Source organism: Hemicordylus capensis, chromosome 4, assembly GCF_027244095.1.
Source record: "Hemicordylus capensis ecotype Gifberg chromosome 4, rHemCap1.1.pri, whole genome shotgun sequence".
NCBI lineage: Eukaryota > Metazoa > Chordata > Lepidosauria > Squamata > Cordylidae > Hemicordylus > Hemicordylus capensis.
Genome location: NC_069660.1, coordinates 232,369,952 through 232,388,468, shown reverse-complemented (window position 1 = coordinate 232,388,468; position 18,517 = coordinate 232,369,952).

The following is an 18,517-nucleotide window of genomic DNA, read 5'->3' as shown; positions in this document are numbered from 1 at the left end:
CCACTTCTAAGTTTGTCAAAGGTTAAAGTCATATTGGGGGATACCTGCTTTCCATAGTGTTTCTTGTCCACCCCTCTGGCAATTAGAAGAGAAAAGGGATGGGATGGCAAGATGGAAACTATGTGTTTTGGTCTCCAAAAAATGATTTGATAAAGAAATATGTTCACGAGCACATGCAGTAGTGGTGGCACCATAAACTGAGAAACCCAATTAGATAGCTGCAAATATGGCAAACTGTATGTCAGGGCAGCAACACCTGGGGACAGATGTGAAAGGCAGCCCTACCCAAGAATTTTTGAGTGGTTCTGCTCTACCTTTGGTAGAATAAAGTTGGGGGGGCGGGCACAGCCCCTTCTCCTTCAGTAAAAGCATGCAGTCTCTGGCATTTCTCATGGGAACTGTCCAGTAGGAGAAGTATTGCCTCTAGTCATACAAGATATTCTTCCTGTGTGATAATAGATGCTGCTCCGGAGTGAAACGCTCTCTCTTGGGGGTGAAAGACCATTGAGAGACCCATGCACTGCTCATGAAAAGAACTGCCCTAGGGTACACAGAGATGGAGCTGAATCATTAATAATGTGTGACAATGCCCCTTCTTCTCAGGACCGCTCTCTCATGAGAGTGAAAGGCCATAGAGACACGTATGTGGGCTGGACTGCATCTGCCACCCAGCCTGGTTGCTCACCACTAGCAAGCCATGGGGATGGGTACCCCAGCAACACCTTTCCGTGTTGTGTCAACTGCCGTGATGAAGCAGTCAAAGCAGTCTCTCTGCCAGTTCGGTCATCCATTGGCACATATCCATGTTTGGTTTTGCCTGGTGCAGCCACTCTACTTTCCTGGGATCGCTGATAATCAGGGCTCCCCTTTCCCATGATTCACAAAGGTGGCCAATCTGCATAAGCCACCACACTTGTCCAAACTCAGGAAATTTAAATGAGAGTAAAGATCTATTCCCAGTCCAGGTGTTTCCTAGTCTGCCCACCCGGTACCGCCTGGAAACATGGAGCAGCCACTACTTCTTGGGAGGATTGCTTGGAGAGGAGGGGGTCACAGTGCACAAGTTCTATTACTTACCAGGGAGAATGTGGGGCCTACACAAGCAGTACCCCCTTGATTTGCATGGTGCGTCTCATGAGAGCATAGTCTGACAGAGGTCCAAAGTCCTCTGGTCCTCCCCAGTCGTCTGGCCCTCTCATGAAAGGGCTAATCCCCAGTTGGCAAGCTGACACAGGGATGGGAGTGTGCTTGGGTGTTCTTGGATTGGCTTTGCTGTGGTCTGCCATTGATAGATCATCCTTAGTCACAGTGGACCAGACCCCAAGATCCTTTGCTATCCCTCCTATACATATTTCCTCCTAGGAAGTCATAATGATGTCTTCCTGGAGTAACAGAAAATAGTGCCCCCCCCCCGCATCCCCTCATTGCCAGCAATTGTGCTTGTACGAGACTGCTTAGGTGCCGGACTCTTCCAAGGGCGGTGGTGCAATAGCTTTCAGGAGAAGGGATTAAATTCCATTTAAAGGGATTTAAATGCCCATTCCCTGCTGAGGGTAGACAGTCCATTACAGAAAGGCACAATCACACTTGGCATGTCCCCTTGAAGATCATGGCCAGTGGCCACCACCCTGCAGACATTCTGGCACCTTGCCCAAAGTCTGGCAATGTGAGTGCTACGGATCTTGCTGGGATGTGGCCTCAGCAGACCAGGAAGAGGGAGTGGCTCCCCTACCCTGAAACTGGAGGTTTCCAGGCTGCAGTGGGACGAAAGTCTGCAATGTAATTCACAGTTACAAAAATTAATCTAAGGTTCATCTGCCCATGGCTTGCTGTTAGTACGAATGGGGCCAATGTGTGATGAAATCCTCAGAAAACTTGAAAGCTGCCATTACCATGTGAGTGAAATGATAGCATTTGCCAGCCCTGACAGACAGTCTAGAAAGGAATGGTTAATATGTCCCAAGTTACCAGAAAAGAATGGAGGAATAGCACAGAAATACTAGGTGATTAGCCTGTTCCTTTTGCAAAGCAGAACAGCACCCATGAGGTCATAAGAACCAAACAAGCTATACTGGTTTGGGGGCTGATAAAGCTGCTTCAGAACTCAGAGTCAACAATGTTGTCAACGTTCTGGTGATGGATGTGTTTGTTCTGAACAATTAAAAAAAGTAGGAGGTAAATCACCTGTTTATAAGCCTGTTATGTATGATTTATATCATCCTTGTGCTGGCTGAGCACACTGGGTTCTATAATGTACAATATTTATGAATAAATGTGGCAACCATGAAGTAGCAGATCAGAAAAGCAGTGGTGCTTTAGCACAGATGTCATAGAGAGACAACAACATACCTATATGAGGTTTTAGTCGATATGTGTACCTGATGCCTGGTAGGGAATGACTCTATATGCATGGAGTCAGCCAAAGGGAAAGCAAGAAGAGAGGTAATAAATGTCACCCAAATTCATGCGATGTGAGCAGCTCTGCCAGCATGAGAACAACATTGCTACTGTGCTGTCAGCAAAAATTATGTTCTGCCTGTGTTTCTGGGTCACATGGCAAGGATTTGGCTTGTTACACAGAGGCACAGGAGAGTTGCTCTCTGTCACCTTCCGTCTGACATTTTATAGGGATTAAGAAAATAAGTCAGCAAGGAAAACACATTATATATTGTTTCCTCCCTGTAGCAGACTCTCAGTAATCTTAAAAGTCAACAAATGTCAGATTTCAATTTCTTGTTCACTGAATTACTGCATTCTCATGGAGTTTTATTTCTCTAACTCATTCACATAAAGTTACTAGAAAACCCCATTTCACTACAACGGCCTTACAACTGCAGGTGTGTGTGTGTACATGCGTGTGTGTGCAATTTGATTAACTATTATTCAATGATATGAGTCTAATATTAATTATTATTATCATCCTCATCATCCAAATGCAAATATATGCAAATTCAATCATGAACTGGTTAAATATGCATACATTTGTATTTGGATAAAAACAGCACTTGTAGAGGAGAAGCATACATTTTTTTAGATATTGAATGCATATGTGGTAGTAGATTTTTTCCCCTTATACTTTTTATTTTCAATTGTTTTCATGAATGTAGAAACTAAACAAATTACAAAAAAACAAAAACAACAAACAAACAAACACCAGATCAGAAATAAACAAATATAACACTTTTTGGGGGATTATTAATTCACTTAGTCCATTTAGAATATTTGAAAATATAAATATAAAATAAAAATAATTTTCAGCCTTTCAGGTTTGAATATGCAGTAACTTAAATATCTTGTATATCTTAAATGGTGAATTCCTTCTTCTTTGAGAGAAAACTGGAATACCTCTTAAAACTATGAATGATTTCCATCAGCAGTTGTTTTAATAATAATAATAATAATAATAATAATAATAATAATATGCCCCCAGTGAGGCATTTCCTTGGCGTGGTTGTGGGGCTTGCGTGCTCTGAGGAAGGTGAGAGCTATGCCAGAGGTCCAACCATACTGGACAGGTCTCACCAGAGGAGCCAGACGAAGAGTGCCTCTCCCATCAACAATATGATGAGACGTAACTTTAATAAATCTATACTGGATCGGTCGTCGCCCGGGTCAACAAGGACCGCACCAGGTGCTGGAGTCCCTGGACATCTGGTGGCAAGTGGGCAACAGGACTCAGGACTTTCAGTTGAGCAACCAGGGCTGGAGACTGCAAGGTTACTGGAAGAAACGTCGCTTAACTGGAAAAAATATATATAAAAAACACCAAGAAGGAAATAATGATCTGCTATTACAAGTCTAGTCCAACTAGAAGAGGTTATTTTAAAAGAATGTACCAAATTTGGAAAGAGAAGCATCCAGATACAGAAATAACAGAACAAAGGCTAGCAGACCAGAGAAGATTCATAATAAGAAATAAAGTATTCACAGGAGTTGAGCTGGAAGAACTGCAAAGAGCAACACAGGCTCAAGATATGGAAGAAGAATTACCACCAGCTGAAGAAGTTGCTCAGGCGCAGGTGGAGGAGGTGTTGAAAATAGAGGATGCCACTGTTGCTGAACTGTTTCAAAATCAAAACCAGGCAACCTCCCCTTTGCCTTCACCTCAAAAACCTGAATACCATTTAACAGAAAAGCAACAAGAACTAAAGCAAAAAATAACTGAGCACATGAACCACCAGGGTTCGACTTCCAGTGCTAAAACAGTTGCCAAAAAACAACTTGCTCAGGCATTAAAAGATGTCAGTGCTGCACTTGCAGAAATAACAACCAAGAATTTGCAAAAACCAAAACTAACTAAAGTACAGTGCAGCAACAATAACAACACAAGAGCTCGGATATAAGATCAGTGGACCTGTAAAAAAAGGAAGTAGTACATCACCTAAATGGAAGATTAGATTAGAAAATAAAATCTCCAGGCTTGGATCAGATGCTAGTAAATTGAAAGATATGAAAGACAAGAAGCTGAAGAATGAAAACACCAAACAGTATCTGAACCAAAAATACCACCTAGATTCAAGGAGAATTAGAGAAGCCCTGGAAATAATAAAGCAGCAAATAACAGCAGTGTCAAAGAAGAGTAGCAGATACGAAGCCCGAATCACACAACACAGGCAGAATCTCCAATTCCAGTCGAATCAGAGACGTTTCTACCAAAGCATAGAAGGAGAAACTGCAAGAAACCTAGAAACACCAAATAAAGAAGAAACAGTGCAATTCTGGGGGAAATTATGGGACAATCCAATAGATTATAATAAAAAAGCAGGCTGGATGAAAGAGGTCAAAAAATGTAACCAACAAATGGAAGATCTAATAATAACACCAGAATTAATAAGTGAAAGAGCAAAGAAAATTAAAAATTGGACTGCTCCAGGCGACGATGAACTGCATGGCTTTTGGCTTAAACACCTAACAAGCCTTCATAAACAACTATCAAAACAGTTCAATCACATTTTGCAAGGAGGTGATATTGAACAATGGCTAACAACTGGGAAAACCCATCTCATCATGAAAGACCCAGCAAAAGGTGCAGTTCCAAGTAATTATAGACCGATAACCTGTCTGCCAACCATGTTCAAATTATTAACTGGAATAATAGCAGATGAAGTAATGCAACACTTATTAACTAACAAACAGCTTCCAGTTGAACAGAAAGGAAATTGTCCAAACACCAGAGGCACAAAAGACCAGCTGCTGATTGACAAAATGATTTTAGAAAACTGCAAGAGAAGAAAAACAAATCTAAGTGTTGCATGGATTGATTACAAGAAAGCCTTCGACTCATTACCTCACACATGGATACTAAAATGTTTAGAAACAACTGGTGTCAGCAAAAACATTCAGATATTTATTTAAAAAGCAATGAGCATGTGGACTACACAGTTAACAATCAATGGCGAGACACTTGGACAGGTTAGCATTAGAAGAAGTATTTTCCAAGGGGACTCACTATCCCCGCTTTTTTTTGTAATCGCCATGACTCCACTTTCACAAATACTAAACAAAAGAGGCCTCGGATACCAAACATCTAGAATATCAAGTCAAATAAACCATCTGCTGTACATGGACGATCTGAAGTTGTATGGAAAGTCCCAGTCAGAAATCGAATCACTGCTAAATACTGTCCGTATATTCAGTAGCTATATAGCAATGGAGTTTGGACTAGACAAGTGTGCTGCATTAATAATGAACAGAGGAAAAATAACAAAAACAGAAGGAACAGAACTGCCCAATGGAAGCAAGATCAAGAACCTGGAAGAGAAAGAACATTGCAGATACTTGGGCATTCTCCAGCTGATTACATCACACACACTGAAGTTAAAAGAAAAATTGGAAGTGAATACTTCAGGAGAGTTAGAAAAATCCTCAAGTCCAAACTCAATGGCAGGAACACCATACAAGCCATAAACAGCTGGGCTATACATATCAGATACGCTGCAGGAATAATAGACTGGACCAGGCAGAGCTAGAGACACTAGATCGTAAGATAATTATGCATTATATTACTGCTGCTATATTTTGCTTTTAATCTTGTTTTAATTTTTGTATGTTTGCTGTATGGCCTATGGCTGTAATAAACTGATTCATTCATTCGTAAGACCAGGAAAATAATGATCATCAGTCATGCTCTGCAACCCCACAGTGATGTCGATAGGCTATACATCCTTCACAGCTCAGGTGGAAGAGGGATGCTGCAAGTCCATCAAACAGTAGAGGAGGAGAAAAGAGGCCTTGAAGAATATATCAAGGACAGTGAAGAAGATGCACTTCAAATGGTCACTAATGAGAAACTATTCAACACCAATGAAACAAAGCAGGCCTACAAGAAAGAACAAGTCAAGAACCAAGTAGAAAAATTGAGAAATAAGCCACTGCATGGTCAATATTTGCACAATATAAGTGGAAAATCAGACATCACCAAGACCTGGCAATGGCTTAAGAATGGCAACTTGAAGAAAGAAACAGGGGGTTTAATATTGGCTGCACAAGAACAGGCACTAAGAACAAATGCAATAAGAGCAAAAGTAGAGAAATCCACAACAAACAGCAAGTGCCGCCTTTGTAAAGAAGCAGATGAAACCCTGGACCACCTAATCAGCTGTTGTAAAAAGATTGCACAGACTGACTACAAACAAAGGCATGACAAGGTAGCAGGGATGATACACTGGAATATCTGCAAAAAATACAAGCTACCTGTAGCCAAACATTGGTGGGACCATACAATTGAAAAGGTGGTAGAAAACGAAGATGCAAAAATATTATGGGACTTCCGACTACAAACAGACAAACATCTGCCACACAATACACCAGATATAACTGTAGTCGAGAAGAAAGAAAAACAAGTTAAAATAATCGACATAGCAATCAATACTGGGGGATAGCAGAATAGAAGAAAAAGAAATAGAAAAAAATCAAAAAATACAAAGATCTACAAATTGAAATTGAAAGGCTGTGGCAGAAAAAGACCAAAATAATCCCAGGGGTAATTGGCACCCTAGGTGCAATTCCAAAACAATTTGAAGAGCACCTCAGCACCATAGGGGCCAAAGAAATCACCATCAGCCAATTACAAAAAGCAACTTTACTGGGAACAGCCTATATTCTGTGATGATATCTATAACAACAGCAACAACATTGACAATAAAATGCAGCCATCTCAGGTCCTTGGGAAGGACTCGATGTCTGGATAAAACAAACCAGTCAATAACACCTGTCTGACTGTGTAAACAATAGTAATATGCTATTTACACATAGTCTGCCAGATGTTATTGACTGGATTTGGTACTTTAATTATCGGGCCCTTTCCAAGGGTCTAGGATAACTAAAGAAAAATTAAAGATAGTGTCATAGTATTCATGCTATCCAGAGTGGTGTGGCCTTCTGTAGTTGATGTGTTGTAATTTTATCGATGCCCAAGGTGTCAAGATGGTTTTCACGTTCTTTTTGTACTGCACCAAGGACACCTACTGTACAACTTTTGGCATCACTACTGTTTTCTTTTTTCCAGAGCCACCCAATTTCAATCTGGTTGTTATTGTTATTCTTTCAGCCCAGAAACAATCACTATGAACAAATGTTATAAAAGCAAAAATTGATAAGACCCAGAAAGACATAAGTGTTTGTTATGCAAGGAAGCAGATGAGATGGTTGAGCACCTTGTATGTTGTTAAAAAAAGTAGCACAGACTGATTATAAGGAAAGACACAATAAAGTTGCTGTAATCATCCACTGGAACTTTTGCAAGAATTACAAATTGCAGGCAAGCGAGAATTGGTGGAATCTTCTGATTGAGAAGGTCACAGAAAATGAGGAAGATAAAATCTTTTGGGATTTTCGAATACAAACTGATAGGCATTTAGCACACAATATGCCAGATCTTACAGTCATCGAGAAGAATTGGGTTATGATAACTGATATTGCAATCCCAGGGGATAGACAAGTCGGCGAAAAACAATTGGAGAAAATAATTAAATACAAGGACCTTCAGATTGAAATTGCGCGGTTCTGGGAAAAGAAAACAGTAGTAGTGCCAATTGTTGTTGGTGCCCTTGGTGCAGCACCAAAATATTGTGATAAGCTTCAATAAAATTATAACACATCAACTACAGAAGGCCACACTACTCGAGACAGCATGAATACTACAATGCTGTCTTTAATTTTTCTTGAGTTATCCTTGACCCTTGGAAAGGGCCCAATAATTAAAGTACCAAATCCAGTCATTAACATCTGGTAGACTGTGAGGTGGTTCTAACGATCAGTGGGAGCTGCCTGGAGAGCATTAGCGGGGAGAGTGGTCTTAGCCCACTCTCCCCACAGATGAGCAGTCAGTCTGCTCTGGGCAGTCATTGCGGCCACCCACACAACTGCCGGCTCCATCATGGAACCAGTGGGGGCTTGGGAATTTGCGAGCCGCATGGCCCCTGGAAGCTCCAGCCTGCCCTGCACAAGCGTGCAGGGCAGGCTGGAGAGACCCCTGAGCCAGGAGGCTGCTTTTCAGCCTCTCAGTCAGGGGTCTCCCCGTAGGTTTCCGCAGCAACACACGATTTTAAAAACCGGGTTTGCGGAGCGCTTGCTCCACAAACCTGGTTTAAGGGCAGGGGTAGTTGAGCGGGTTACCTGCTAAAGAACCACCGGGCTCACAGCCAAGCCCAGTGGTTCTCACAATGGGAGAAAATCGGGCTAGCCTCCGCTAGCCCAAATTTCTCCCATCGTGTGAATAGCCTCTGTGTGTAAATGGAATGATAATGATAATGATAATGACAATCAGCTATTGACTGTATAGTCAATGATATTTGTTTCTAAAATCCATAAATCTAATTGATTATTTAAATGAAGGATGCAGCCCATATTACCTTAAATATGTGCAGTAATTGGTGTTATGCACATTAGGGGTGTGCCTAATGTGGTTTGGTTTGGTTCAAATTCAGATAGAATTAAAACCAAACCGCAAGCTGGTGAATCGGTTCGGTCGAACCAACCAGCCAGTCTGGTCCTTTTGACTGAATGGTACGGCCATTCAATTGGCTCATACTTCCAAAGGGAAATCTGGTGAGGATTCCCCTTTTCAAGAAAAGGGGTGAGAGTCCTGAGAATCCAAACTCTAAGGGTGGCCGGGGGCGGGCAGTGAGAGAAGTAGTAAGGCTCTCATCTGTCCGGCATAGCTGCCGGTGCCGCTGCTCCCCACTCCACAGTGCAGCCCAAGTACGCATGCTGCCTTGTTAGCAATCTGCCCACACAGCAGCAGCCTGGTTCCGGCCTCCATGAATGCACAGGGGCCATTGGAATGGCCTCCACACATCTGTGGAGGCTAGGACTGGCCTAACAAGGCATCGTGCATGCTTGGCTGTAATGGGTGGGGGGGAGACAAGTAGTACTGGCAGCTGATCTGGCCAGGTAAGACTCTTACTACTTCTCTCACTGCCCCCACCTGTTTGATGCCAAATTAGTTCACCCAAACTGGGTTTGGTTTGGTTCATGATCGAGCTGCCAAACTAGCCTGGTTCAAGGTCATCCAGTTTGGCATCAAACAGTTTATGCACACCCCTAGCGCACCTAACAACAGAAGATGCTTTCCTTCTTATCTTCCTAATACACACTAGTAAAAAAATGTTAAATGTACTATTTCCCAGTTACAGCCTTTTCTCGACTGGCAGGCCCTGGCAACAGTAACTCATGCCTTCGTTACCTCTCGTTTGGATTACTGTAACACGCCTTAGCTAGGGTTGCATTTGAAAACAATTTGGAAGCTTCAACTAGTCCAGAATGCAGGGGCCCACCTCCTTATGGGTGGCCACAGATTTGATAGTGTTACACCTCTTTGATGGTCACTGCACTGGTTGCGCCTAGTGCGTGGTGCCTGGGCCCATAGAAGGGCCTTCTCTGTGGCCACCCCTCTTCTTTGGAACACTCCCCTCCCCAGGTTCATTCAGCCTTTTCCTTAGTTGCTTTTAAGGCCCTTCTTAAGACCTACCTGTTTCGCCAGGCTTTTGCACTTTAATTTTTTTCAAATTGTTATTGATATTATTGTTGTTCACCACCTAGAGTCTTTGGAGGAGGTGGTATACAAGACATTCTAGATAGATAGATAGATAGATAGATAGATAGATAGATAGATAGATAGATAGATAATTCATGCCAAGTGATTCTATAGGAAAAGTGTGACACACTTTGTTGAGAGTGGTATTCATCCACATTGGTTTTTTCAGACATTATTCCTACAGAGGAAAAATACAGTATCACTGCCCCCCTCAGAATTTAGTGGAAATGGAATTATAATAAATGGCAATCTGTGAAATTATTCGTTGCAACTGATCCACAGTCCAATTTGATTCTGCTCTTGCCTTACGTTTAATTTTATCTTATAGAAGCCCATTTAGAACATTTGCCACAGTGTAAATTACAGGGTCTACATTTCTCATTTCATGATGAAAGTTAACAGTTGTTAGGGCAGGTCAAGGGGCTATAATTTAAAATTCACCCATCTGAATAAAGCCTTTATTTACCATGATTTTCTGTACACTCTTGATGGCTATTTCTTCTCTTTGTTACAAGAGCATTATCATGCACTTCGTTTGATCATGTGCATACACACCCAAAATCCCTTTCATCTGCTCAGTAAGAGGCTGAAGGCCATAGGGACACAGTGATGACTAGAGGCAGAGCTGTAATTGTGTGCATGGGTTCAAAGAACCTGTGGGTCACCTCCAGTTGTTTCTGGGGCCGATGCATCTGCCCCTTCTCTCCCTACCACTGCCATGATGTCACCCAGTGTCACCCTACTGTGCAGAGTCAGCACCTTCCCTGACCAAGCAGGATGGGGGTAGGCTGCTCTGCCCCTGCATGCGTGATGGCCAGCTGAGTGGACAGGAAGGCACTTGGCTGCCATGCTGACTACTCAAATGGCAGCTGAACATGCACGGTAGACAGCTGAGTGGTGGGGCAAGGCAGCATACCCAGGCTGCTCAGTCAGGGAGGTGACCATGCACATCCCACGGAGAGAAGCGGTGTTGTGAGGGAGCTCACCACCAGGTTGGGGGGTGGGTGGCCCAAACACAGGCCACTTATGCCCTTCTACAGCACTGATAAAAACACTGGAAACAAGAAGATGTTGCTGCAAGATCACTAAACAGTAAGAATGTACAAATTGATTCGGGTACAAATTGATTTGCACCCGAATCTAGCTGATTTGAGTGATTTGGAGATAAAACAAATCACCCCGTGGGCCATTGGCTTGATTCGAGTACAAATGAAATCACGCCTGATTCAATTCGAATCAATTCTAGATTTGGATCCCTCCTGTTAATTTCCCCAGATTCCCAGCTTTCATTTTTAAAAAAAGCTAAACTCTAGCCCTTGTAGAAGTGGAGTTATGGAGCAAAATGTGTGGTCACTATTTTTCAAGTGTTTGGATTCTTTGGTGTATAATAACTTTCCCTCAATGAATCCCTATGAAGATTCATTACACACCTTCATTTCTTCTATTCATTTTGATTGGCTTTTTGACAGTGTCAACTGTCACCTGCCATGTGCTAACTACACCCCACACCCACCCACAAGGCAGTGGGGTACTACTCAGTTTATGTTCTAGGATTTTTTTCAAGTGTTTAGGCTCTTTGGTGTCTAATACCCTTTCCTCATAATGAATCCCTATGAGGATTCTTTTCACACCAAAGAGTCTAAACACCTCAAAATTTCCTAAAATATAAACTGAGTACCCAGTGGCTTATGGGTTGTGGGGTAGTTGGAACATGGGATGCCACTAACTCCCCACCCCCACCTACAAAGCAGTGGGGTCAAACTGAACAGAAGAAATGAAGGTGTATAATGAAGACACCAAAGAATCCAAACACTTCAAAAATACCTTTTAAAAAAACTGAGTACCCCAGTGTGTGGAGGTGGGGGTGTAGTTGACACATGGCAGTTGATTTAGTTGGCACTGTCCAAGGATAGTCAAAATGAACAGAAGAAATGAAGACATATAATGAATCATCAGAGGGATTCATTATGAGGAAAAGTTATTAGGCACCAAAGAATCTAAATATTTCAATATTCCTAAAAATTAAAATGAGTACCCCACTGCCTTGCAGGTGTGTGTGTGTGTGGGGGGGGGGGTGTAGTTGGCACATGGCAGTTGACAGTTGGTCCTGTCCAGTGGCAGTCAAAATGAACAGAATAAATGAAGGTGTGCAATGAATCCTCATAAAGATTCATTATGTGGAAAAGTTATTAAACACTAAATAATCCAAACACTTGAAAAATAATGACTACACATTTTGCTCCATTACTCCACTTCTACAAGGTCTAGAGCTTAGCTTTTTTTTTTTTTTTTTTTTAATTAAAGCTGAGGGGTCCGTGTTAGGGTTATGATATGGCAACTTCAAATCCCCATCTTTCCTATGGCAGGAATGCTCAAAATGGGAGCCAGCGTGGTGTAGTGGCTAGAGTGCCGGACTAGGACTGGGGAGACCCGAGTTCAAATCCCCATTCAGCCATGAAACTAGCTGGGTGACTCTGGGCCAGTCACACTCTCTCAGCCTAACCTACTTCACAGGGTTGTTGTTGTGAGGAGAAACCTAAGTATGTAGTACACCACTCTGGGCTCCTTGTAGGAAGAGTGGGATATAAAATGTAAAAATAAATAAATACAAATACAAATAAATAAAAACTAAAAAAAAAAATCATTAAAAATCAACCAAGTGTCCAACCACCTTGAAATTCGGGGCATAGGTGGCACCCTTGGGTCCTACCTAACATCCAAATTTGGTGCCCCTAGGACCTTGTTAAGTGGTCTGAATCAGTCCAAATACAAATCAAAGCAAATACAAATTAAATCAGGGGTGATTTGTTTGGGGCACAAATTGAATAAAAGAAAATGATTTGTACCTCCCTACTAAACAGCTGGTCCAACAACTCATAATACTGAGAAATGTACTTATCTGCACCTTTCTGTGTCCTTGACCTCCGGTAGTATTATCTGTTTTATTAAATTTTGAGTATCCCAAGTGCTCTTTTAACCACTCATCTATATCAGGTCCTGTTTGTGTTTTCCAACTTTGCCTTTTTAAAAAATCACCATATAAAATCCAATCTATTTCAAATGTAAAACCTATATAACTATGTAAAATTAGCTGTCTTCCTTTTTCTATCATGCATTGGTGTTTCCAGACTTGTTCAGATTGCCATTTTGTGTGCTTCAGTGCATGCCCAGAACAGAAGCACAGCCATTTTTCTTAGCATGTTTGGAAGATAAGCTGTAGCCTGCTACACTCCTGAGATGACAGGTCATACTGACTGGCCTTCCTGGGGCTTTTACGCACAGTAGGTTTTACCATTAGGTTATGGGCAGGCTTTACCACAAACTCATAGTTGTCCCCCAAAACTGACACAAATCGTGATTTTTTAAAAAATCCCAGATATAAATCGGGTTACACTCTAATGCACAGTGAAAAACCCAAATTGTGTATGAACTGCTCCAAGATAACTCGCAGGGACTTCGGGGTAAATCTAGCCAATATGTGAATGCACCCCCTCCTCACATCTGGAGGAGATACAAGTTAAAGGACTTCAAAAGGCCCATGTGAAATGCGTCCTGGTGCCCCCAGGTCAATTTACATGACTGAAACGGGACTGAGATATGCCACTCTGATTGCATCTGAGCACAAAGTGTCAGAGCAAGACCCGACCAGCATACAATAGAGAGAAAAAGAATGCAGAATGAGCCTCAGTAGATTATAAGGTCATTCACATGGCCTTTTTAGTCAAGCGGGGTAGTCTGGGAGGGGAGGCAGGAGCACTCCTATCTTCCACCCAGATGATCTTCTTTTCTTTGTGGGCCTCATGACTCACACAACCACATGACCTGCACTGCTCCTGGCAGCACAGGTGTCCTGGAGGCCAGGAAAATTCAGCCCAGCCTCCAAATATCCCTAAGTGCACTGCATTAAGAGTATGGTGCATTGAGGGATTCCCCTCAACTGGGTGACTCTGTGTTTCCTCCAACTGCCTGCAGCCTTAGAAGACACACAACTGGAGCCGGGGGGCGGTGGGGGGAGGACACACTCACACCCTTCTACTCAGGTGAAAATATGGGGTTAACCAGTGGGGCAGCACTGAGATAGGTGCTAGGATCAATGCCGGTGCTTCACATGAGCAGCCCTGCCCCGGTTGGGCTATGCAATCCCAGGTAGGGCTGCTCATGTGAACAGCCTAAATATATTCCAAGGACATATTCTTTGTTGTTGTTTCTTTCCTCCTCACTATTTACCAGTTTGGTGAATAATGCCAGAGAAAGTACTCCCCCATTCTGTTTCTATTTAGATTGCTACCTGTAGCAAAACACCTATTAGGCACTCTTGTGTTTAAAACAAGCACCCAAGTGATAGCACCCAGGATACAGCCTGATTAATACTAAAACCACACGTTATATGGAACAAGTACTCCCTCTAACAGACAGGGATTCCCAGATATTGTTGACTACAACTCCCAGAATCCCCAGCTGCAATGGCTTTTGCTTGGGGATTCTGGGAGTTGTAGTAAACAACATCTAGGAATCCCTGTTAGAAGGAACACTGCTCCCTACCATGCATGCCCTCAAGCCATCATTTGACTATAAAATCCTCTCCTTTTTTGTGTGCCTCTCTTTCCTCATGTCCATATCAACCCTGAAGAAAAGAACCCCACCTAGATTGCAGGTAGCTATGGCAAACAACTGTTCTTTCTCTTTCTCTAAAAACCTTTCACCCCAAACCTCTTTCCTCAGCACTATGTCATGGTAAATGTGTAGGGGCAACTACAGCCATTTCCAGAAAGTCTGCTTACCCCCTTTATGGGAAGACTGTATCCAGCCAGCTTGCTAGGTGCTGATCTTTTTGCCTTAATAACTGTCTTTTCTCATTCTGCCCCGCTATTACCCCTCAAGAAAGCATTTTTTCCCCCAAGGCACATGCCTATATCCTTTTGTCTCCTTCCAGCGCATCCAAACTGAGATCAACTTTCCCTAGTACTTTCAGGGAAAGCATTCAAAACATAGCTGTACACTGGTTTGAACCCTTTTGAGGTTAATTTACCTCACTCTGAGCAAAGCAGTCACATAAAGTGCTTACTACCACACTTGAGAGCAAATCTGTTAACACTGAAAGCATTCAAAAGTGACCAGATACGTTACCAGTTATTGAGAGGCTGCTGAAAAGTATTTACCCATGCAAGCACTTCAGAGCTGGAGTACTATATTTACCCAGATCCAAGATGATATTTCCCCCAGTTCTTTTCTGTTAAATATAGGGGGTGGGGGGAATCTTGAATTCAAGTTTTCTTTCTTTGGGGTAAATATAGTGTAACCTGTACTTAATCTCTATCTTTCAAGGCATCATCTTAAATTCAATGCTGCCTTTGTTTTTAAATACTGTAGCACGTTATTTATGTAATACATAAATACAGTAGCACAGGCTCTTGTATAGATACCATCTTTATATTCAAATGATAAAAGGCTCAAATGTCAGTCATGTTAGTGTAGTCAACTACTCAGGTTAAGAGACATTTCAGAAATATAGAGCACCTATATGGTAGTCCTTTTAGCTGCCTTCACATGACTTTTGTCATGGTTAAACTGGCCAATTTCTGACTAAAGGTGTTCTTAACCTACCATTTGACCCAGATGGAATGAATAGCAAACTCTCTCAGCAAGGAAAAAAAAGAGTCCCTAGGCTTTCTTTGGATAAAAGTGCTTAACTCTACTTCCTAATTTCACTTTTTGTTGACAATTGGTCATTGCAGTTATTTCAAACAATTGCACAGCTAAATGCTCTCACCTTCCTTAAGGGACTCCTGTTTTTCAAATGAGATGCTTGGGAAAGAAAGATAACAGCAGAGAAGTAATGTTTATTCTCCAGCAATTCTTAAATAAATATTTTACTCTCAGCATGCATCTGCTGGAGAGTCTAAAGAGTTAAACACCCCTAAGAAATGTTAATGCATTTTAAAGCTTTTCTGTGTCTCTTCCCAAAGTCTTCTATTATTTAACAAACATCTAAAGTCTATCAGCCACCAGCTAGAACTGTTGGATGAGAAGAATTCCAGAACGGAATAGTGAACACTGCCAACCATCCAAAGAATAGCTTATAGAATATGCATTGGCAACCAAAGCAGTGAATTGACCATCTGCTTAGTTGAAAAGAAAATTGCCTGCAAGAATTGTGGAAGAGAAGCACTTCAGTTAAGTAGTGTAATCAGCTAATTAGGATCACGCTAATCAACTAATTTGGAGAGTTGCATTGTGTTTTATAGTATATGTAATGGTATTTTATATTCTTAAGGTTTGTTAGTTGTCTTGTGGGTGTTCTATTGTGCCTGTTCTTGATGAGGAAGGCAGAGTATATTATTAATCAATAATAAATGATCAGTCTGTGATACATTATCTAAGATCTTTTATGGTGATAAAATAATGATTATGAACATCTGAATTCACCCTATGTATCATAACAGATTTCTCTGTATCCCTGCTCCTGTGTTACTAAATAATTGGTGCTGTAGCCAGTAATAGCACCCATGGAAGCACCAACAAGCTCCATCCTTCATGCTGAGGCACTTTTAAACCATAGCATGTTTCCTTCATGTTCTCCATTGTAACAGAGAGGATCCCTTCACAAGTACAGCATTTGTCTCTGTAAGAAAAGGGCTACAGAACCCTGCATTATGTTGTGTTGTGCCTTGTCCTGTGTGCAAGAACCCATGAGGGGCAAGGCCACAGAACCCTGAAGAGTCTGAGTGACCAATTTGCTTCAACAAGGGCCAGAGAGGAATTTGGTAGGGATGTGCATGAATCATTTTTTTGGATTCAGTTTGTACCTGAATTGAATCACCCCCAATTTGTTTTGGGTCCGAATCTGGCCAGCTAGCACAGGGGTGATTTGTTTTGTCCACAAATCTCCCAAAAGAGGTAGACAGCAGGCGCAGGCAGTGATTCTCTCAGCAACAGGAAGGGAGTGAAAAAAATTCTCTTCTCTTTTCCTCAATCAGGAAAGCAGGAACAAAAAGCAGAGAATCCACTCCAGGCAGCAGGCAGGCAAGGCAAAGCAAAGCTGGCTCTTTCCCACCCTCTCTCCCTCTCTCATCTCCCATAAGGCAGAAAGGCAGAATGGTGGCTGGCTGCCTACTTAAGGACATTTGAAAATCCCTCCTTGAAACTCCCCCCACCCTTGTCCCTTCTTTGACCCTTCCCCTAGCCAATGTGGGGTCAGTCACCCCTGGCAACACAAGATTTGAATGGAAACGAGCCAATCTGGAACCAGGGGGGAATTGCCAGCCAATCGTTGCACCTCTAAGTCATCTGAAGCTTGGGAGGGTGGGATTTTAAAAAAAAATCATGACAGAAAATGGAGACAGGAGGAGAGATTGCCACAAAATGGAGGTCTGATCTACTAATTTTTCAGGCCCGAAATCTGGGCGATTTGTTTTGGACCTGAAGCTGGCCAGCTAGCACAGGGGCGATTTCTTTTGTCCACAAATCGCCCAAAACAGGTAGATTTGGGTACAAGTCATTTTGTACCTGAATCAATTGGCACATCCCTAGAATTAGGTCTTAAATATCTCTTTGGAGAGCAGATATTTTAAGGGGAAGCTTTCCAACCTGAAGCCTTGCATTCCTCACCCATCAGATTCCTCCATACTGTTGTATAGGCTTGAGGAGAATGAGGCACTTGTGGTGGAATTGGCTAGCTCCTCTTGGGGACTTAGGCTCAGTGAGCACTGGCTCTGAAGTCTCCAGTTCTTGCATTTCCTGCCTCTGGGCTCTTCTGCATGGCATCAGAGCCTGGGGCTGGGGGTGACCTTTTTGGTCTTCTGCTTTTCCCCTCCTCAGTGCTGTACTCTGAACTCCGAGCTACTGTTCAAAATGGACATCATGATGAGGCTTGCCAGCATGGTCCCATGGGTGCTGTTCTTTGGGGTGCAGTATCAATGTATGTCTCTTCCTCATGTCTATTCCTGATACACAAGTTATCTTTCCCTGCTGGTATCACATCACCTGCATGGGAAAAGTTCATCCAGCAGTTGAAATGCCAGCTGAATTCCAGAAAAGTTACAGATATTGTATTGTATTGAATGTTTATTTAAGTCCTGTCCTTACTGAAATGTGGGGAACTACCTACCTCTCAAATGTTTGTAGAAAAGTGTATTGTATGTTTTGATGCAGAGTTTACTTTGATAATCCTTATTAAAATGTATGTAGGCATGTACATGTTGGATTGTTCTTTTCCATCTGAGAATGAGAGAGAACTGAAATTAAATGGATCGGATAATGCCTGACTGACAACACTGTGCATGACAAGTAATGCAGGAGGCTGCGGCTATGGAAGTTTTAAACACAACTTGAGATGCCACATTGAGATGCTGGGGGTGGGACACATTGCCATTCAGAAATTAAAAAAAGGAAATTAACGCAGTGGGGAAATGACTTAACTATCAAGCCCGAGGTTACCGGTTTGAATTCCTGCTGGTATGTTTCCCAGACTATGGGATACAC